General features: G+C 41.5%; 1 protein-coding gene across 3 annotated transcripts in view; it reads left to right on the forward strand.

The window, feature by feature from the left end:
• The window catches only part of CWF19L2 (CWF19 like cell cycle control factor 2), an 803,233-nt gene that overhangs the window by 421,850 nt on the left and 364,368 nt on the right, over positions 1-17,015 (forward strand). The window lies entirely within an intron of this gene.

Consider the following 17,015-nt stretch of genomic DNA (forward strand, 5'->3'; position numbering starts at 1 on the left):
TATGGATAAAAAATTAGAAGGTTTGCTTAAAAAGATGTTTGTTCAGCAAGGTTACCTTCTACAACCAATTTCATGCATTGTTCCTGTCACTACAGCAGCGTGTTTCTGGTTCGATGAGCTAGAAAAGGCGCTCAATAATAATTCTTCTTCTTATGAGGAGATTATGGACAGAATTCATGCTCTCAAATTGGCTAATTCTTTCATCCTAGACGCCACTTTGCAATTGGCTAGGTTAGCGGCGAAAAATTCTGGTTTTGCTGTTGTGGCGCGCAGAGCGCTTTGGTTAAAATCTTGGTCAGCGGATGCGTCTTCCAAGAACAAATTGCTTAACATTCCTTTCAAGGGGAAAACTCTGTTTGGCCCTGACTTGAAAGAGATTATCTCTGATATCACTGGGGGCAAGGGCCACGCCCTTCCTCAGGATAGGTCTTTCAAGGCCAAAAATAAACCTAATTTTCGTCCCTTTCGCAGAAACGGACCAGCCCCAAGTGCTACGTCCTCTAAGCAAGAGGGTAATACTTCTCAAGCCAAGCCAGCCTGGAGACCAATGCAAGCCTGGAACAAAGGAAAGCAGGCCAAGAAACCTGCCACTGCTACCAAGACAGCATGAGATGTTGGCCCCCGATCCGGGACCGGATCTGGTGGGGGGCAGACTCTCTCTCTTCGCTCAGGCTTGGGCAAGAGATGTTCTGGATCCTTGGGCACTAGAAATAGTCTCCCAAGGTTATCTTCTGGAATTCAAGGGGCTTCCCCCAAGGGGGAGGTTCCACAGGTCTCAATTGTCTTCAGACCACATAAAAAGACAGGCATTCTTACATTGTGTAGAAGACCTGTTAAAAATGGGAGTGATTCATCCTGTTCCTTTAGGAGAACAAGGGATGGGGTTCTACTCCAATCTGTTCGTAGTTCCCAAAAAAGAGGGAACATTCAGACCAATCTTAGATCTCAAGATCCTAAACAAGTTTCTCAAGGTTCCATCGTTCAAAATGGAAACCATTCGAACAATTCTTCCTTCCATCCAGGAAGGTCAATTCATGACCACGGTGGATTTAAAGGATGCGTATCTACATATTCCTATCCACAAGGAACATCATCGGTTCCTAAGGTTCGCATTCCTGGACAAGCATTACCAGTTTGTGGCACTTCCGTTCGGATTAGCCACTGCTCCAAGGATTTTCACAAAGGTACTAGGGTCCCTTCTAGCGGTGCTAAGACCAAGGGGCATTGCAGTAGTACCTTACTTGGACGACATTCTGATTCAAGCGTCGTCCCTTCCTCAAGCAAAGGCTCACACGGACATTGTCCTGGCCTTTCTCAGATCTCACGGGTGGAAAGTGAACGTAGAAAAAAGTTCTCTATCTCCGTCAACAAGGGTTCCCTTCTTGGGAACAATAATAGACTCCTTAGAAATGAGGATTTTTCTGACAGAGGCCAGAAAATCAAAACTTCTAAACTCTTGTCAAATACTTCATTCTGTTCCTCTTCCTTCCATAGCGCAGTGCATGGAAGTAATAGGTTTGATGGTAGCGGCAATGGACATAGTTCCTTTTGCGCGAATTCATCTAAGACCATTACAACTGTGCATGCTCAGTCAGTGGAATGGGGACTATACAGACTTGTCTCCGACGATACAAGTAGATCAGAGGACCAGAGATTCACTCCGTTGGTGGCTGTCCCTGGACAACCTGTCACAGGGGATGAGCTTCCGCAGACCAGAGTGGGTCATTGTCACGACCGACGCCAGTCTGGTGGGCTGGGGCGCGGTCTGGGGACCCCTGAAAGCTCAGGGTCTTTGGTCTCGGGAAGAATCTCTTCTCCCGATAAATATTCTGGAACTGAGAGCGATATTCAATGCTCTCAAGGCTTGGCCTCAGCTAGCAAAGGCCAAGTTCATACGGTTTCAATCAGACAACATGACGACTGTTGCGTACATCAACCATCAGGGGGGAACAAGGAGTTCCCTGGCGATGGAAGAAGTGACCAAAATCATTCAATGGGCGGAGACTCACTCCTGCCACTTGTCTGCAATCCACATCCCAGGAGTGGAAAATTGGGAAGCGGATTTTCTGAGTCGTCAGACATTTCATCCGGGGGAGTGGGAACTCCATCCGGAAATCTTTGCCCAAATTACTCAATTGTGGGGCATTCCAGACATGGATCTGATGGCCTCTCGTCAGAACTTCAAGGTTCCTTGCTACGGGTCCAGATCCAGGGATCCCAAGGCGACTCTAGTAGATGCACTAGTAGCACCTTGGACCTTCAAACTAGCTTATGTATTCCCGCCGTTTCCTCTCATCCCCAGGCTGGTAGCCAGGATCAATCAGGAGAGGGCATCGGTGATCTTGATAGCTCCTGCGTGGCCACGCAGGACTTGGTATGCAGACCTGGTGAATATGTCATCGGCTCCACCATGGAAGCTACCTTTGAGACGAGACCTTCTTGTTCAAGGTCCGTTCGAACATCCGAATCTGGTCTCACTCCAACTGACTGCTTGGAGATTGAACGCTTGATCTTATCAAAGCGAGGGTTCTCAGATTCTGTCATTGATACTCTTGTTCAGGCCAGAAAGCCTGTAACTAGAAAAATTTACCACAAAATATGGAAACAATATATCTGTTGGTGTGAATCTAAAGGATTCCCTTGGGACAAGGTAAAAATTCCTAAGATTCTATCCTTTCTTCAAGAAGGTTTGGAGAAAGGATTATCTGCAAGTTCCTTGAAGGGACAGATTTCTGCCTTGTCTGTGTTACTTCACAAAAAGCTGGCAGCTGTGCCAGATGTTCAAGCCTTTGTTCAGGCTCTGGTTAGAATCAAGCCTGTTTACAAACCTTTGACTCCTCCTTGGAGTCTCAATTTAGTTCTTTCAGTTCTTCAGGGGGTTCCGTTTGAACCCTTCCATTCCGTTGATATTAAGTTATTATCTTGGAAAGTTTTGTTTTTGGTTGCAATTTCTTCTGCTAGAAGAGTTTCAGAATTATCTGCTCTGCAGTGTTCTCCTCCTTATCTGGTGTTCCATGCAGATAAGGTGGTTTTACGTACTAAACCTGGTTTTCTTCCGAAAGTTGTTTCTAACAAAAACATTAACCAGGAGATAGTCGTGCCTTCTTTGTGTCCGAATCCAGTTTCAAAGAAGGAACGTTTGTTGCACAATTTGGATGTTGTTCGTGCTCTAAAATTCTATTTAGATGCTACAAAGGATTTTAGACAAACATCTTCCTTGTTTGTTGTTTATTCTGGTAAAAGGAGAGGTCAAAAAGCAACTTCTACCTCTCTCTCTTTTTGGATTAAAAGCATCATCAGATTGGCTTATGAGACTGCCGGACGGCAGCCTCCTGAAAGAATCACAGCTCATTCCACTAGGGCTGTGGCTTCCACATGGGCCTTCAAGAACGAGGCTTCTGTTGATCAGATATGTAAGGCAGCGACTTGGTCTTCACTGCACACTTTTACTAAATTTTACAAGTTTGATACTTTTGCTTCTTCTGAGGCTATTTTTGGGAGAAAGGTTTTGCAAGCTGTGGTGCCTTCCATCTAGGTGACCTGATTTGCTCCCTCCCTTCATCCGTGTCCTAAAGCTTTGGTATTGGTTCCCACAAGTAAGGATGACGCCGTGGACCGGACACACCTATGTTGGAGAAAACAGAATTTATGTTTACCTGATAAATTACTTTCTCCAACGGTGTGTCCGGTCCACGGCCCGCCCTGGTTTTTTAATCAGGTCTGATAATTTATTTTCTTTAACTACAGTCACCACGGTATCATATGGTTTCTCCTATGCAAATATTCCTCCTTTACGTTGGTCGAATGACTGGGGAAGGCGGAGCCTAGGAGGGATCATGTGACCAGCTTTGCTGGGCTCTTTGCCATTTCCTGTTGGGGAAGAGAATATCCCACAAGTAAGGATGACGCCGTGGCCTGGACACACCGTTGGAGAAAGTAATTTATCAGGTAAACATAAATTCTGTTTTTTTGATGTACAAAATAGTTTCTTTCCAATGATTGTTTTGCTGCTGCTAAGCATGCTATATAGAATTTCACAAAGTGCGATCTATTTTTTACATTCACCCAGTACCCCCATTTATTTGGATACCTGTAATATTTTATTAGTTCAAAGAAACACGGATGTATGAGCCCTGACATCCGCAACACTGCAAAATGAGGCTAGTAGGTGCTGTTAGGTGATTATAATTACTCTCCAAACTTGAGATCCGTAAGTACATAAAGCCCCTTATTTGAAAGGTGGGAGTTCCTTTCATATGAGTCTTGTAATATTCTTTTTTACTGAGGGGTGATGAGGGCCACTTTAGAGTGTAGCAATTGGCTACTGTGGAGGAGGTTGCTGCAATCTTCAGTATAGGAGCACTTCCTCAGGACAATGTGTTGTCATCTTCAGAATTTGTGTTGCTTTGCAGAGGACAGCATGGTATTATCCTCTGCATTTAAGGAGCTAAAACATCAGGTAAGTCAAATCAAAACCAGTTATTTTAGTCCTTACCAAGCACAAGAAAAAATATATTTAGTGACCAATGTATTTTCTTGATTCTGAAAGGTAAAGATTTTTCAGCTAAAGTAGTTCCTGCTTTTCTGAAGTTATGTGAAAGCATTATTTTTTTTTCATCCTGATGTTTTGCTAATCTTTCAATCTTTTGGCAAAGATCCCATTTATTCTTGAGATCTAAATTTGAATTTTCAGTATAATCCTTGTGAAACATTTTTACATTTTATAAAAACTAGTTTTATTCTTAAAATGTTATGCTTTGTTTATGATCCCCTAGTCCACAAAAAGAAACAATTTATACACCTTCTAATAAATCAATTTATTTATTTTCTGATTGATTACCTTTGAAAGACAAAAAGCACCCGCACCATATAATTTAGAATTTTATTTGGTTAGTACAAAAGCATAAAAATGCATTCAAATGCAATTTGTTTCTTAGTTAGGTTCTCATAATCTTTACTCACAGTCATAGTTGAAGTTTTGAGAAAATCTCTTGTTCCACGGGCTAAAGTGTTGATCCGGGCTGCATTCATGTCTGAGTAGGCAAAAACTTTCTTCTGTATCAAACCTTCTTGTAATTCCATTTTTAAATTTGCACTGTGCACTGTTCACAAAGACCAGAGAAGTTCAGCACAAGTGTCAATAATGTGCTTGCTGCAGGGTTCACACTCCAAACCCTCAATATGCATAAAAAGTCCAAAAAGCAGCCGCACCATATAATTTATTTATAGTAGGCAAAGACTTTTCTTTCATGTAATTAGCAAGAGTCCATGAGCTAGTGACGTATGGGATATACATTCCTACCAGGAGGGGCAAAGTTTCCCAAACCTCAAAATGCCTATAAATACACCCCTCACCACACCCACAAATCAGTTTTACAAACTTTGCCTCCTATGGAGGTGGTGAAGTAAGTTTGTGCTAGATTCTACGTTGATATGTGCTCCGCAGCAGGTTGGAGCCCGGTTTTCCTCTCAGCGTGCAGTGAATGTCAGAGGGATGTGAGGAGAGTATTGCCTATTTGAATTCAATGATCTCCTTCTACGGGGTCTATTTCATAGGTTCTCTGTTATCGGTCGTAGAGATTCATCTCTTACCTCCCTTTTCAGATCGACGATATACTCTTATATATACCATTACCTCTACTGATTCTCGTTTCAGTACTGGTTTGGCTTTCTACTACATGTAGATGAGTGTCCTGGGGTAAGTAAGTCTTATTTTCTGTGACACTCTAAAGCTATGGTTGGGCACTTTTTTATAAAGTTCTAAATATATGTATTCAAACATTTATTTGCCTTGACTCAGGATGTTCAACGTTCCTTATTTCAGACAGTCAGTTTCATATTTGGGATAATGCATATGAATAAATCAATTTTTTCTTACCTTAAAATTTGACTTTTTCCCTGTGGGCTGTTAGGCTCGCGGGGGCTGAAAATGCTTCATTTTATTGCGTCATTCTTGGCGCGGACTTTTTTGGCGCAAAATTTGTTTTTTTTTCTATTTCCGGCGTCATACGTGTCGCCGGAAGTTGCGTCATTTTTGACGTTTTTTGCGCCAAAAGTGTCGGTGTTCCGGATGTGGCGTCATTTTTGGCGCCAAAAGCATTTAGGCGCCACATAATGTGGGCGTCTTTTTTGGCGCTAAAAAATATGGGCGTCACTATTGTCTCCACATTATTTAAGTCTCATTATTTATTGCTTCTGGTTGCTAGAAGCTTGTTCACTGGCATTTTTTCCCATTCCTGAAACTGTCATTTAAGGAATTTGATCAATTTTGCTTTATATTTTGTTTTTTCTATTACATATTGCAAGATGTCCCACGTTGACACTGAGTCAGAAGATACTTCTGGAAAATCGCTGCCTGGTGCTGGATCTACCAAAGTTAAGTGTATCTGCTGTAAACTTGTGGTATCTGTTCCTCCAGCTGTTGTTTGTACTGAATGTCATGACAAACTTGTTAATGCAGATAATATTTCCTTTAGTAATGTTACATTACCTGTTGCTGTTCCGTCAACATCTAATACTCAGAGTGTTCCTGATAACATAAGAGATTTTGTTTCTAAATCCATTAAGAAGGCTATGTCTGTTATTCCTCCTTCTAGTAAACGTAAAAAGTCTTTTAAAACTTCTCATTTTTCAGATGAATTTTTAAATGAACATCATCATTCTGATTCTGATAATGGTTCTTCTAGTTCAGAGGATTCTGTCTCAGAGGTTGATGCTGATAAATCTTCATATTTATTTAAAATGGAATTTATTCGTTCTTTACTTAAAGAAGTCTTAATTGCATTAGAAATAGAGGATTCTGGTCCTCTTGATACTAAATCTAAACGTTTAAATAAGGTTTTTAAATCTCCTGTAGTTATTCCAGAAGTTTTTCCTGTCCCTGATGCTATTTCTGAAGTAATTTCCAGGGAATGGAATAATTTGGGTAATTCATTTACTCCTTCTAAACGTTTTAAGCAATTATATCCTGTGCCATCTGACAGATTAGAGTTTTGGGACAAAATCCCTAAAGTTGATGGGGCTGTCTCTACTCTTGCTAAGCGTACTACTATTCCTACGGCAGATAGTACTTCCTTTAAGGATCCTTTAGATAGGAAAATTGAATCCTTTCTAAGAAAAGCTTACTTGTGTTCAGGTAATCTTCTTAGACCTGCTATATCTTTAGCGGATGTTGCTGCAGCTTCAACTTTTTGGTTAGAAGCTTTAGCGCAACAAGTAACAGATCATAATTCTCATAGCATTATTAATCTTCTTCAACATGCTAATAATTTTATTTGTGATGCCATCTTTGATATCATTAGAGTTGATGTCAGGTATATGTCTAGCTATTTTAGAACTTGGAATGCTGATATGTCTTCTAAGTCTACTTTGCTTTCCCTTTCTTTCCAGGGTAATACATTATTTGGTTCTCAGTTGGATTCTATTATCTCAACTGTTACTGGAGGGAAAGGAACTTTTTTACCACAGGATAAAAAATCTAAAGGTAAATTTAGGTCTAATAATCGTTTTCGTTCGTTTCGTCACAATAAGGAACAAAAGCCTGATCCTTCATCCACAGGAGCGGTATCAGTTTGGAAACCATCTCCAGTCTGGAATAAATCTAAGCCTTTTAGAAAACCAAAGCAAGCTCCTAAGTCCACATGAAGGTGCGGCCCTCATTCCAGCTCAGCTGGTAGGGGGCAGATTACGTTTTTTCAAAGAAATTTGGATCAATTCCATTCACAATCTTTGGATTCAGAACATTGTTTCAGAAGGGTACAGAATTGGCTTCAAGATAAGGCCTCCTGCAAAGAGATTTTTTCTTTCCCGTGTCCCAGTAAACCCAGCGAAGGCTCGAGCATTTCTGAAATGTGTTTCAGATCTAGAGTTGGCTGGAGTAATTATGCCAGTTCCAGTTCTGGAACAGGGGCTGGGGTTTTATTCAAATCTCTTCATTGTACCAAAGAAGGAGAATTCCTTCAGACCAGTTCTGGATCTAAAAATATTGAATCGTTATGTAAGGATACCAACATTCAAAATGGTAACTGTAAGGACTATCCTGCTTTTTGTTCAGCAAGGGCATTATATGTCCACAATAGATTTACAGGATGCATATCTGCATATTCCGATTCATCCAGATCACTATCAGTTTCTGAGATTCTCTTTCCTAGACAAGCATTACCAGTTTGTGGCTCTACCGTTTGGCCTAGCAACAGCTCCAAGAATTTTTACAAAGGTTCTCGGTGCCCTTCTGTCTGTAATCAGAGAACAGGGTATTGTGGTATTTCCTTATTTGGACGATATCTTGGTACTTGCTCAGTCTTCACATTTAGCAGAATCTCATACGAATCGACTTGTGTTGTTTCTTCAAGATCATGGTTGGAGGATCAATTTACCAAAAAGTTCATTGATTCCTCAGACAAAGGTAACCTTTTTAGGTTTCCAGATAGATTCAGTGTCCATGACTCTGTCTTTGACAGACAAGAGACGTCTGAAATTGATATCAGCTTGTCGAAACCTTCAGTCACAATTATTCCCTTCGGTAGCTTTATGCATGGAAATTCTAGGTCTCATGACTGCTGCATCGGACGCGATCCCCTTTGCTCGTTTTCACATGCGACCTCTTCAGCTCTGTATGCTGAACCAGTGGTGCAGGGATTACACAAAGATATCTCAATTAATATCTTTAAAACCGATTGTACGACACTCTCTGACGTGGTGGACAGATCACCATTGTTTAGTTCAGGGGGCTTCTTTTGTTCTTCCGACCTGGACTGTAATTTCAACAGATGCAGGAGGTGAGATTACCGATCAATATTTTGGAACTCCGTTCAATTTTCAGAGCTCTTCAGTCATGGCCTCTTCTAAAGAGAGAATCGTTCATTTGTTTTCAGACAGACAATGTCACAACTGTGGCATACGTCAATCATCAAGGAGGGACTCACAGTCCTCTAACTATGAAAGAAGTATCTCGAATACTGGTATGGGCGGAATCCAGCACCTGTCTAATTTCTGCAGTTCATGTCCCAGGTATAGACAATTGGGAAGCGGACTATCTCAGTCGCCAAACGTTACATCCGGGCGAATGGTCTCTTCACCCAGAGGTATTTCTTCAGATTGTTCAAATGTGGGGACTTCCCGAAATAGATCTGATGGCTTCTCATATAAACAAGAAACTTCCCAGGTATCTGTCCAGATCCAGGGATCCTCAGGCGGAAGCAGTGGATGCATTGTCACTTCCTTGGAAGTATCATCCTGCCTATATCTTTTCGCCTCTAGTTCTTCTTCCAAGAGTAATCTCCAAGATTCTGAAGGAATGCTCGTTTGTTCTGCTGGTGGCTCCAGCATGGCCTCACAGGTTTTGGTATGCGGATCTTGTCCGGATGGCCTCTTGCCAACCATGGACTCTTCCATTAAGACCAGACCTTCTGTCACAAGGTCCTTTTTTCCATCAGGATCTCAAATCCTTAAATTTAAAGGTATGGAGATTGAACGCTTGATTCTTAGTCAAAGAGGTTTCTCTGACTCTGTGATTGGTACTATGTTACAGGCTCGTAAATCTGTATCTAGAAAGATATATTATCGAGTTTGGAAGACTTACATTTCTTGGTGTCTTTCTCATCAATTTTCCTGGCATTCTTTTAGAATTTCGAGAATTCTACAGTTTCTTCAGGATGGTTTGGATAAAGGTTTGTCTGCAAGTTCCTTGAAAGGACAAATCTCTGCTCTTTCTGTTCTTTTTCACAGAAAGATTGCTAATCTTCCTGATATTCATTGTTTTGTGCAAGCTTTGGTTCGTATAAAGCCTGTCATTAAGTCAATTTCTCCTCCTTGGAGTTTTAATTTGGTTCTGGGGGCTCTTCAGGCTCCTCCGTTTGAACCTATGCATTCATTGGACATTAAAATACTTTCTTGGAAAGTTTTGTTTCTTTTGGCCATCTCTTCTGCTAGAAGAGTTTCTGAATTATCTGCTCTTTCTTGTGAGTCTCCTTTTCTGATTTTTCATCAGGATAAGGCGGTGTTCGAACTTCTTTTCAATTTTTACCTAAGGTTGTGAATTCTAACAACATTAGTAGAGAAATTGTGGTTCCTTCATTGTGTCCTAATCCTAAGAATTCTAAGGAGAGATCATTGCATTCTTTGGATGTAGTTAGAGCTTTGAAATATTATGTTGAAGCTACTAAGAATTTCTGAAAGACTTCTAGTCTATTTGTTATCTTTTCCGGTTCTAGGAAAGGTCAGAAGGCCTCTGCCATTTCTTTGGCATCTTGGTTGAAATCTTTAATTCATCATGCTTATGTCGAGTCGGGTAAAACTCTGCCTCAAAGGATTACAGCTCATTCTACTAGGTCAGTTTCTACTTCCTGGGCGTTTAGGAATGAAGCTTCGGTTGATCAGATTTGCAAAGCAGCAACTTGGTCTTCTTTGCATACTTTTACTAAATTCTACCATTTTTATGTGTTTTCTTCTTCTGAAGCAGTTTTTGGTAGAAAAGTACTTCAGGCAGCTGTTTCAGTTTGATTCTTCTGCTTATAATTTCAGTTTTTTTCATTATAAGATTTAAACTTTATTTTTGGGTGTGGATTTTTTTCAGCGGAATTGGCTGTCTTTATTTTATCCCTCCCTCTCTAGTGACTCTTGCGTGGAAGATCCACATCTTGGGTAGTCATTATCCCATACGTCACTAGCTCATGGACTCTTGCTAATTACATGAAAGAAAACATAATTTATGTAAGAACTTACCTGATAAATTAATTTCTTTCATATTAGCAAGAGTCCATGAGGCCCACCCTTTTTTGTGGTGGTTATGATTTTTTTGTATAAAGCACAATTATTCCAATTCCTTATATTTATGCTTCGCACTTTTTTCTTATCACCCCACTTCTTGGCTATTCGTTAAACTGATTTGTGGGTGTGGTGAGGGGTGTATTTATAGGCATTTTGAGGTTTGGGAAACTTTGCCCCTCCTGGTAGGAATGTATATCCCATACGTCACTAGCTCATGGACTCTTGCTAATATGAAAGAAATGAATTTATCAGGTAAGTTCTTACATAAATTATGTTTCTTCTGTATCAAACCTTCTTGTAATTCCATTTTGTAATTCACAAAGACCAGATAAGTTCAGCACAAGTGTCAATAATGTGCTTGATGCAGGGTTCACACTCCAAATCCTCAATGTTATGGTATAACCCTGTTATCGAGGGTTAATACCAGATGAAAGATGCCCTGAATACGGGATCAGCAACACACGAATCCAGTTAATTTCCCCACAAACACGAGACCAAGCTCCGTCTTGAGGGTAAAACAGAATCTACTTTATTGAGGTCTATATGCCCGGTATTTATGCAGGTCTCCCACCTGGTTGACACTTTCCTTCAACTCTCAGAGCTCTGTGTTTTCTTTCAAATCAGGTCCTTTTGCTCAGATACTTGTTTATAGTCCTTCTCCTGCTTACTTCTGGTTTAAAAACAACTCCAACTGTCTTAGACAAAACAGTTACTCAAAACTGAAGTTAACCCCTCCAATAACAGTTACTCAAACTGACGTTAACCCCTCCAGTACTGTTGGATTTGCACCCTGTACCTATAATGGTCACAGGGGGACTTAACATAATGCACGAATCCATAATCCGTAAGGAGGTTGACAGAGGGGTCTGTCACACTCAATATGCATAAAAAGTTCAAAAAGCATTTTTATGCTTTTGTACTAACCAAATAAACTTCTAAATTATATGGTGCGGCTGCTTTTTGGACTTTATATGCATATTGAGTGTTTGGAGTTTGAACATATATATATATATATATATACAGGGAGTGCAGAATTATTAGGCAAGTTGTATTTTTGAGGATTAATTTTATTATTGAACAACAACCATGTTCTCAATGAACCCAAAAAACTCATTAATATCAAAGCTGAATAGTTTTGGAAGTAGTTTTTAGTTTGTTTTTAGTTATAGCTATTTTAGGGGGATATCTGTGTGTGCAGGTGACTATTACTGTGCATAATTATTAGGCAACTTAACAAAAAATAAATATATACCCATTTCAATTATTTATTTCTTCTGTTATGTGTGATCAGTCCACGGGTCATCATTACTTCTGGGATATAACTCCTCCCCAACAGGAAATGCAAGAGGATTCACCCAGCAGAGCTGCATATAGCTCCTCCCCTCTACGTCAGTCCCAGTCATTCTCTTGCACCCAACGACTAGATAGGATGTGTGAGAGGACTATGGTGATTATACTTAGTTTTTATGACTTCAATCAAAAGTTTGTTATTTTAAAATAGCACCGGAGCGTGTTATTACTTCTCTGGCAGAGTTTGAGGAAGAATCTGACAGAGATTTTTTACTATGATTTTAACCGGAGTCGTTAAGATCATATTGCTGTTCTCGACCATCTGAGGGAGGTAAAGGCTTCAGATCAGGGGACAGCGGGCAGATGAATCTGCATTGAGGTATGTGGCAGTTTTTATTTTCTGAATGGAATTGATGAGAAAAGCCTGCCATACCGTTAAAATGACATGTATGTATACACTTCAGTATTCTGGGGATGGTATTTCACCGGAACTACTGTGTTAAAGGTCACTAATCCTTTTTAATAACTATTCTCATGTTAAACTTTTTTGCTGGAATGTAGAATCGTTTACATTGCTGAGGTACTGTGTGAATAAATGTTTGGGCATTATTTTCCACTTGGCAGTTTTTTGCTTTAATTGTGACAGTTTCGTTTCTCTTCACTGCTGTGTGGGAGAGGGAGGGGCCGTTTTTGGCGCTCTTTGCTACGCATCAAAAAATTCCAGTCAGCTACTTTTATATTTCCTGCATGATCCGGTTCATCTCTGACAGATCTCAGGGGTCTTCAAACTTCTTTGAAGGGAGGTAAATTCTCTCAGCAGAGCTGTGAGAATTCTTATAGTGACTGTGTATAAAAAACGTTGTTTTGTTTTCTTATGTACAAATTTAATTAGTGTTGTTTTTTTTTACTAATGGGAACAAACCTTTGCTAAAAGTTGTGTTGTTTTAAAATTTGATGCAATAACTGTTTTTCAGTTCATTATTTCAACTGTCATTTAATCGTTAGTACCTCTTTGAGGCACAGTACGTTTTTTGCTAAAAAAGATTATAACCAAGTTGTAAGTTTTTTGCTAGTGTGTTAAACATGTCTGACTCAGAGGAAGATATCTGTGTCATTTGTTCCAATGCCAAGGTGGAGCCCAATAGAAATTTATGTACTAACTGTATTGATGCTACTTTAAATAAAAGTCAATCTGTACAATGTGAACAAATTTCACCAAACAGCGAGGGGAGAGTTATGCCGACTAACTCGCCTCACGCGACAGTACCTGCATCTCCCGCCCGGGAGGTGCGTGATATTTTGGCGCCTAGTACATCTGGGCGGCCATTACAGATAACATTACAAGATATGGCTACTGTTATGACTGAAGTTTTGTCTAAATTACCTGAACTAAGAGGCAAGCGTGATCACTCTGGGGTGAGAACAGAGTGCGCTGACAATGCTAGGGCCATGTCTGATACTGCGTCACAGCTCGCAGAGCATGAGGACGGAGAGCTTCATTCTGTGGGTGACGGTTCTGATCCAAACAGATTGGACTCAGATATTTCAAATTTTAAATTTAAATTGGAGAACCTCCGTGTACTACTAGGGGAGGTCTTAGCAGCTCTCAACGATTGTAACACTATTGCAATACCAGAGAAACTGTGTAGGTTGGATAAATACTTTGCGGTACCGGCGAGTACTGACGTTTTTCCTATACCTAAGAGACTAACTGAAATTGTTACTAAGGAGTGGGATAGACCCGGTGTGCCGTTCTCACCCCCTCCAATATTTAGAAAGATGTTTCCAATAGACGCCACCACTCGGGACTTATGGCAAACGGTCCCCAAGGTGGAGGGAGCAGTTTCTACTTTAGCTAAGCGTACCACTATCCCGGTGGAGGATAGCTGTGCTTTCTCAGATCCAATGGATAAAAAATTAGAGGGTTACCTTAAGAAAATGTTTGTTCAACAAGGTTTTATATTACAACCCCTTGCATGTATCGCGCCGATTACGGCTGCGGCAGCTTTTTGGATTGAGTCGCTTGAAGAGAACCTTAGTTCCTCTACGCTAGACGACATTACGGACAGGCTTAGAGTCCTTAAACTAGCTAATTCTTTCATTTCGGAGGCCGTAGTACATTTAACCAAACTTACGGCTAAGAACTCAGGATTCGCCATACAGGCACGCAGGGCACTGTGGCTAAAATCCTGGTCAGCTGATGTTACTTCTAAGTCCAAATTACTTAATATACCTTTCAAGGGGCAGTCCTTATTCGGGCCCGGTTTGAAAGAAATTATCGCTGACATTACGGGAGGTAAGGGCCACGCCCTACCTCAAGACAAGGCCAAAGCTAAGGCTAGACAGTCTAATTTTCGTCCCTTTCGGAATTTCAAAACAGGAGCAGCATCAACCTCCACTGCACCAAAACAGGAAGGAGCTGTTGCTCGTTACAGGCAAGGCTGGAAGCCTAACCAGTCCTGGAACAAAAGCAAGCAGGCCAGAAAACCTGCTGCTGCCCCAAAGACAGCATGAACCGAGAGCCCCCGATCCGGGACCGGATCTAGTAGGGGGCAGACTCTCTCTCTTCGCCCAGGCCTGGGCAAGAGATGTTCAGGATCCCTGGGCACTAGAGATCATATCTCAGGGATACCTTCTAGACTTCAAATTATCTCCCCCAAGAGGGAGATTTCATCTGTCAAGGTTGTCAACAAACCAGATAAAGAAAGAAGCGTTTCTACGCTGCGTACAAGATCTGTTAACAATGGGAGTGATCCATCCGGTTCCGTGGTCGGAACAAGGACAAGGGTTCTACTCAAACCTGTTTGTGGTTCCCAAAAAAGAGGGAACTTTCAGGCCAATCTTAGATTTAAAGACTCTAAACAAATTCCTAAGAGTTCCATCGTTCAAAATGGAAACTATTCGGACAATCTTACCCATGATCCAAGAGGGTCAGTACATGACCACAGTGGATTTAAAGGATGCTTACCTTCACATACCGATCCACAAAGATCATCACCGGTATCTAAGGTTTGCCTTCTTAGACAGGCACTACCAGTTTGTAGCTCTTCCATTCGGATTGGCTACGGCTCCAAGAATCTTCACAAAGGTTCTGGGTGCTCTTCTAGCGGTACTAAGACCGCGAGGGATTTCGGTAGCTCCGTACCTAGACGACATTCTAATACAAGCTTCAAGCTTTCAAACTGCCAAGTCTCATACAGAGTTAGTTCTGGCATTTCTAAGGTCGCATGGATGGAAAGTGAACGAAAAGAAGAGTTCTCTCTTTCCTCTCACAAGAGTTCCATTCTTGGGGACTCTTATAGATTCTGTAGAAATGAAGATTTACCTGACAGAAGACAGGTTAACAAAACTTCAAAATGCATGCCGCGTCCTTCATTCCATTCAACACCCGTCAGTAGCTCAATGCATGGAGGTGATCGGCTTAATGGTAGCGGCAATGGACATAGTACCTTTTGCACGCCTACACCTCAGACCGCTGCAATTATGCATGCTAAGTCAGTGGAATGGGGATTACTCAGATTTGTCCCCTACTCTGAATCTGAATCAAGAGACCAGAAATTCTCTTCTATGGTGGCTTCATCGGCCACACCTGTCCAGGGGGATGCCATTCAGCAGGCCAGACTGGACAATTGTAACAACAGACGCCAGCCTACTAGGTTGGGGCGCTGTCTGGAATTCTCTGAAGGCTCAGGGACTATGGAATCAGGAGGAGAGCCTCCTTCCAATAAACATTCTGGAATTGAGAGCAGTTCTCAATGCCCTTCTGGCTTGGCCCCAGTTAATAACTCGGGGGTTCATCAGGTTTCAGTCGGACAACATCACGACTGTAGCTTACATCAACCATCAGGGAGGGACAAGAAGCTCCCTAGCAATGATGGAAGTATCAAAGATAATTCGCTGGGCAGAGTCTCACTCTTGCCACCTGTCAGCAATCCACATCCCGGGAGTGGAGAACTGGGAGGCGGATTTCTTGAGTCGCCAGACTCTTCATCCGGGGGAGTGGGAACTTCATCCGGAGGTCTTTGCCCAAATACTTCGACGTTGGGGCAAACCAGAGATAGATCTCATGGCGTCTCGCCAGAACGCCAAACTTCCTCGCTACGGGTCCAGATCCAGGGATCCGGGAGCAGTTCTGATAGATGCTTTGACAGCACCTTGGAACTTCAGGATGGCTTATGTGTTTCCACCCTTCCCACTGCTTCCTCGATTGATTGCCAAAATCAAACAGGAGAGAGCATCAGTAATTCTAATAGCACCTGCTTGGCCACGCAGGACTTGGTATGCAGATCTAGTGGACATGTCATCCTGTCCGCCTTGGTCTCTACCTCTAAGACAGGACCTTCTGATACAGGGTCCATTCAAACATCAAAATCTAACTTCTCTGAAGCTGACTGCTTGGAAATTGAACGCTTGATTTTATCAAAACGTGGTTTTTCTGAGTCGGTTATTGATACCCTGATTCAGGCTAGGAAGCCTGTTACCAGAAGGATTTACCATAAAATATGGCGGAAATACCTATACTGGTGCGAATCCAAAGGTTACTCCTGGAGTAAGGTTAGGATCGCTAGGATATTGTCTTTTCTACAAGAAGGTTTAGAAAAGGGTTTATCAGCTAGTTCATTAAAGGGACAGATTTCAGCTCTGTCCATCTTGTTACACAGACGTCTGTCAGAAAATCCAGACGTCCAGTCCTTTTGTCAGGCTTTAGCTAGGATCAAGCCTGTGTTTAAAGCTGTTGCTCCACCATGGAGTTTAAACTTAGTTCTTAACGTTTTACAGGGTGTTCCGTTTGAACCCCTTCATTCCATTGATATAAAAATGTTATCTTGGAAAGTTCTGTTTTTAATGGCTATTTCCTCGGCTCGAAGAGTCTCTGAGTTATCAGCCTTACATTGTGATTCCCCTTATCTGATTTTTCACTCAGACAAGGTAGTTCTGCGTACTAAACCTGGGTTCTT

The sequence above is a fragment of the Bombina bombina genome, chromosome 3 (assembly GCF_027579735.1).
Source record: "Bombina bombina isolate aBomBom1 chromosome 3, aBomBom1.pri, whole genome shotgun sequence".
In the NCBI taxonomy this organism is placed as follows: Eukaryota; Metazoa; Chordata; class Amphibia; order Anura; family Bombinatoridae; genus Bombina; species Bombina bombina.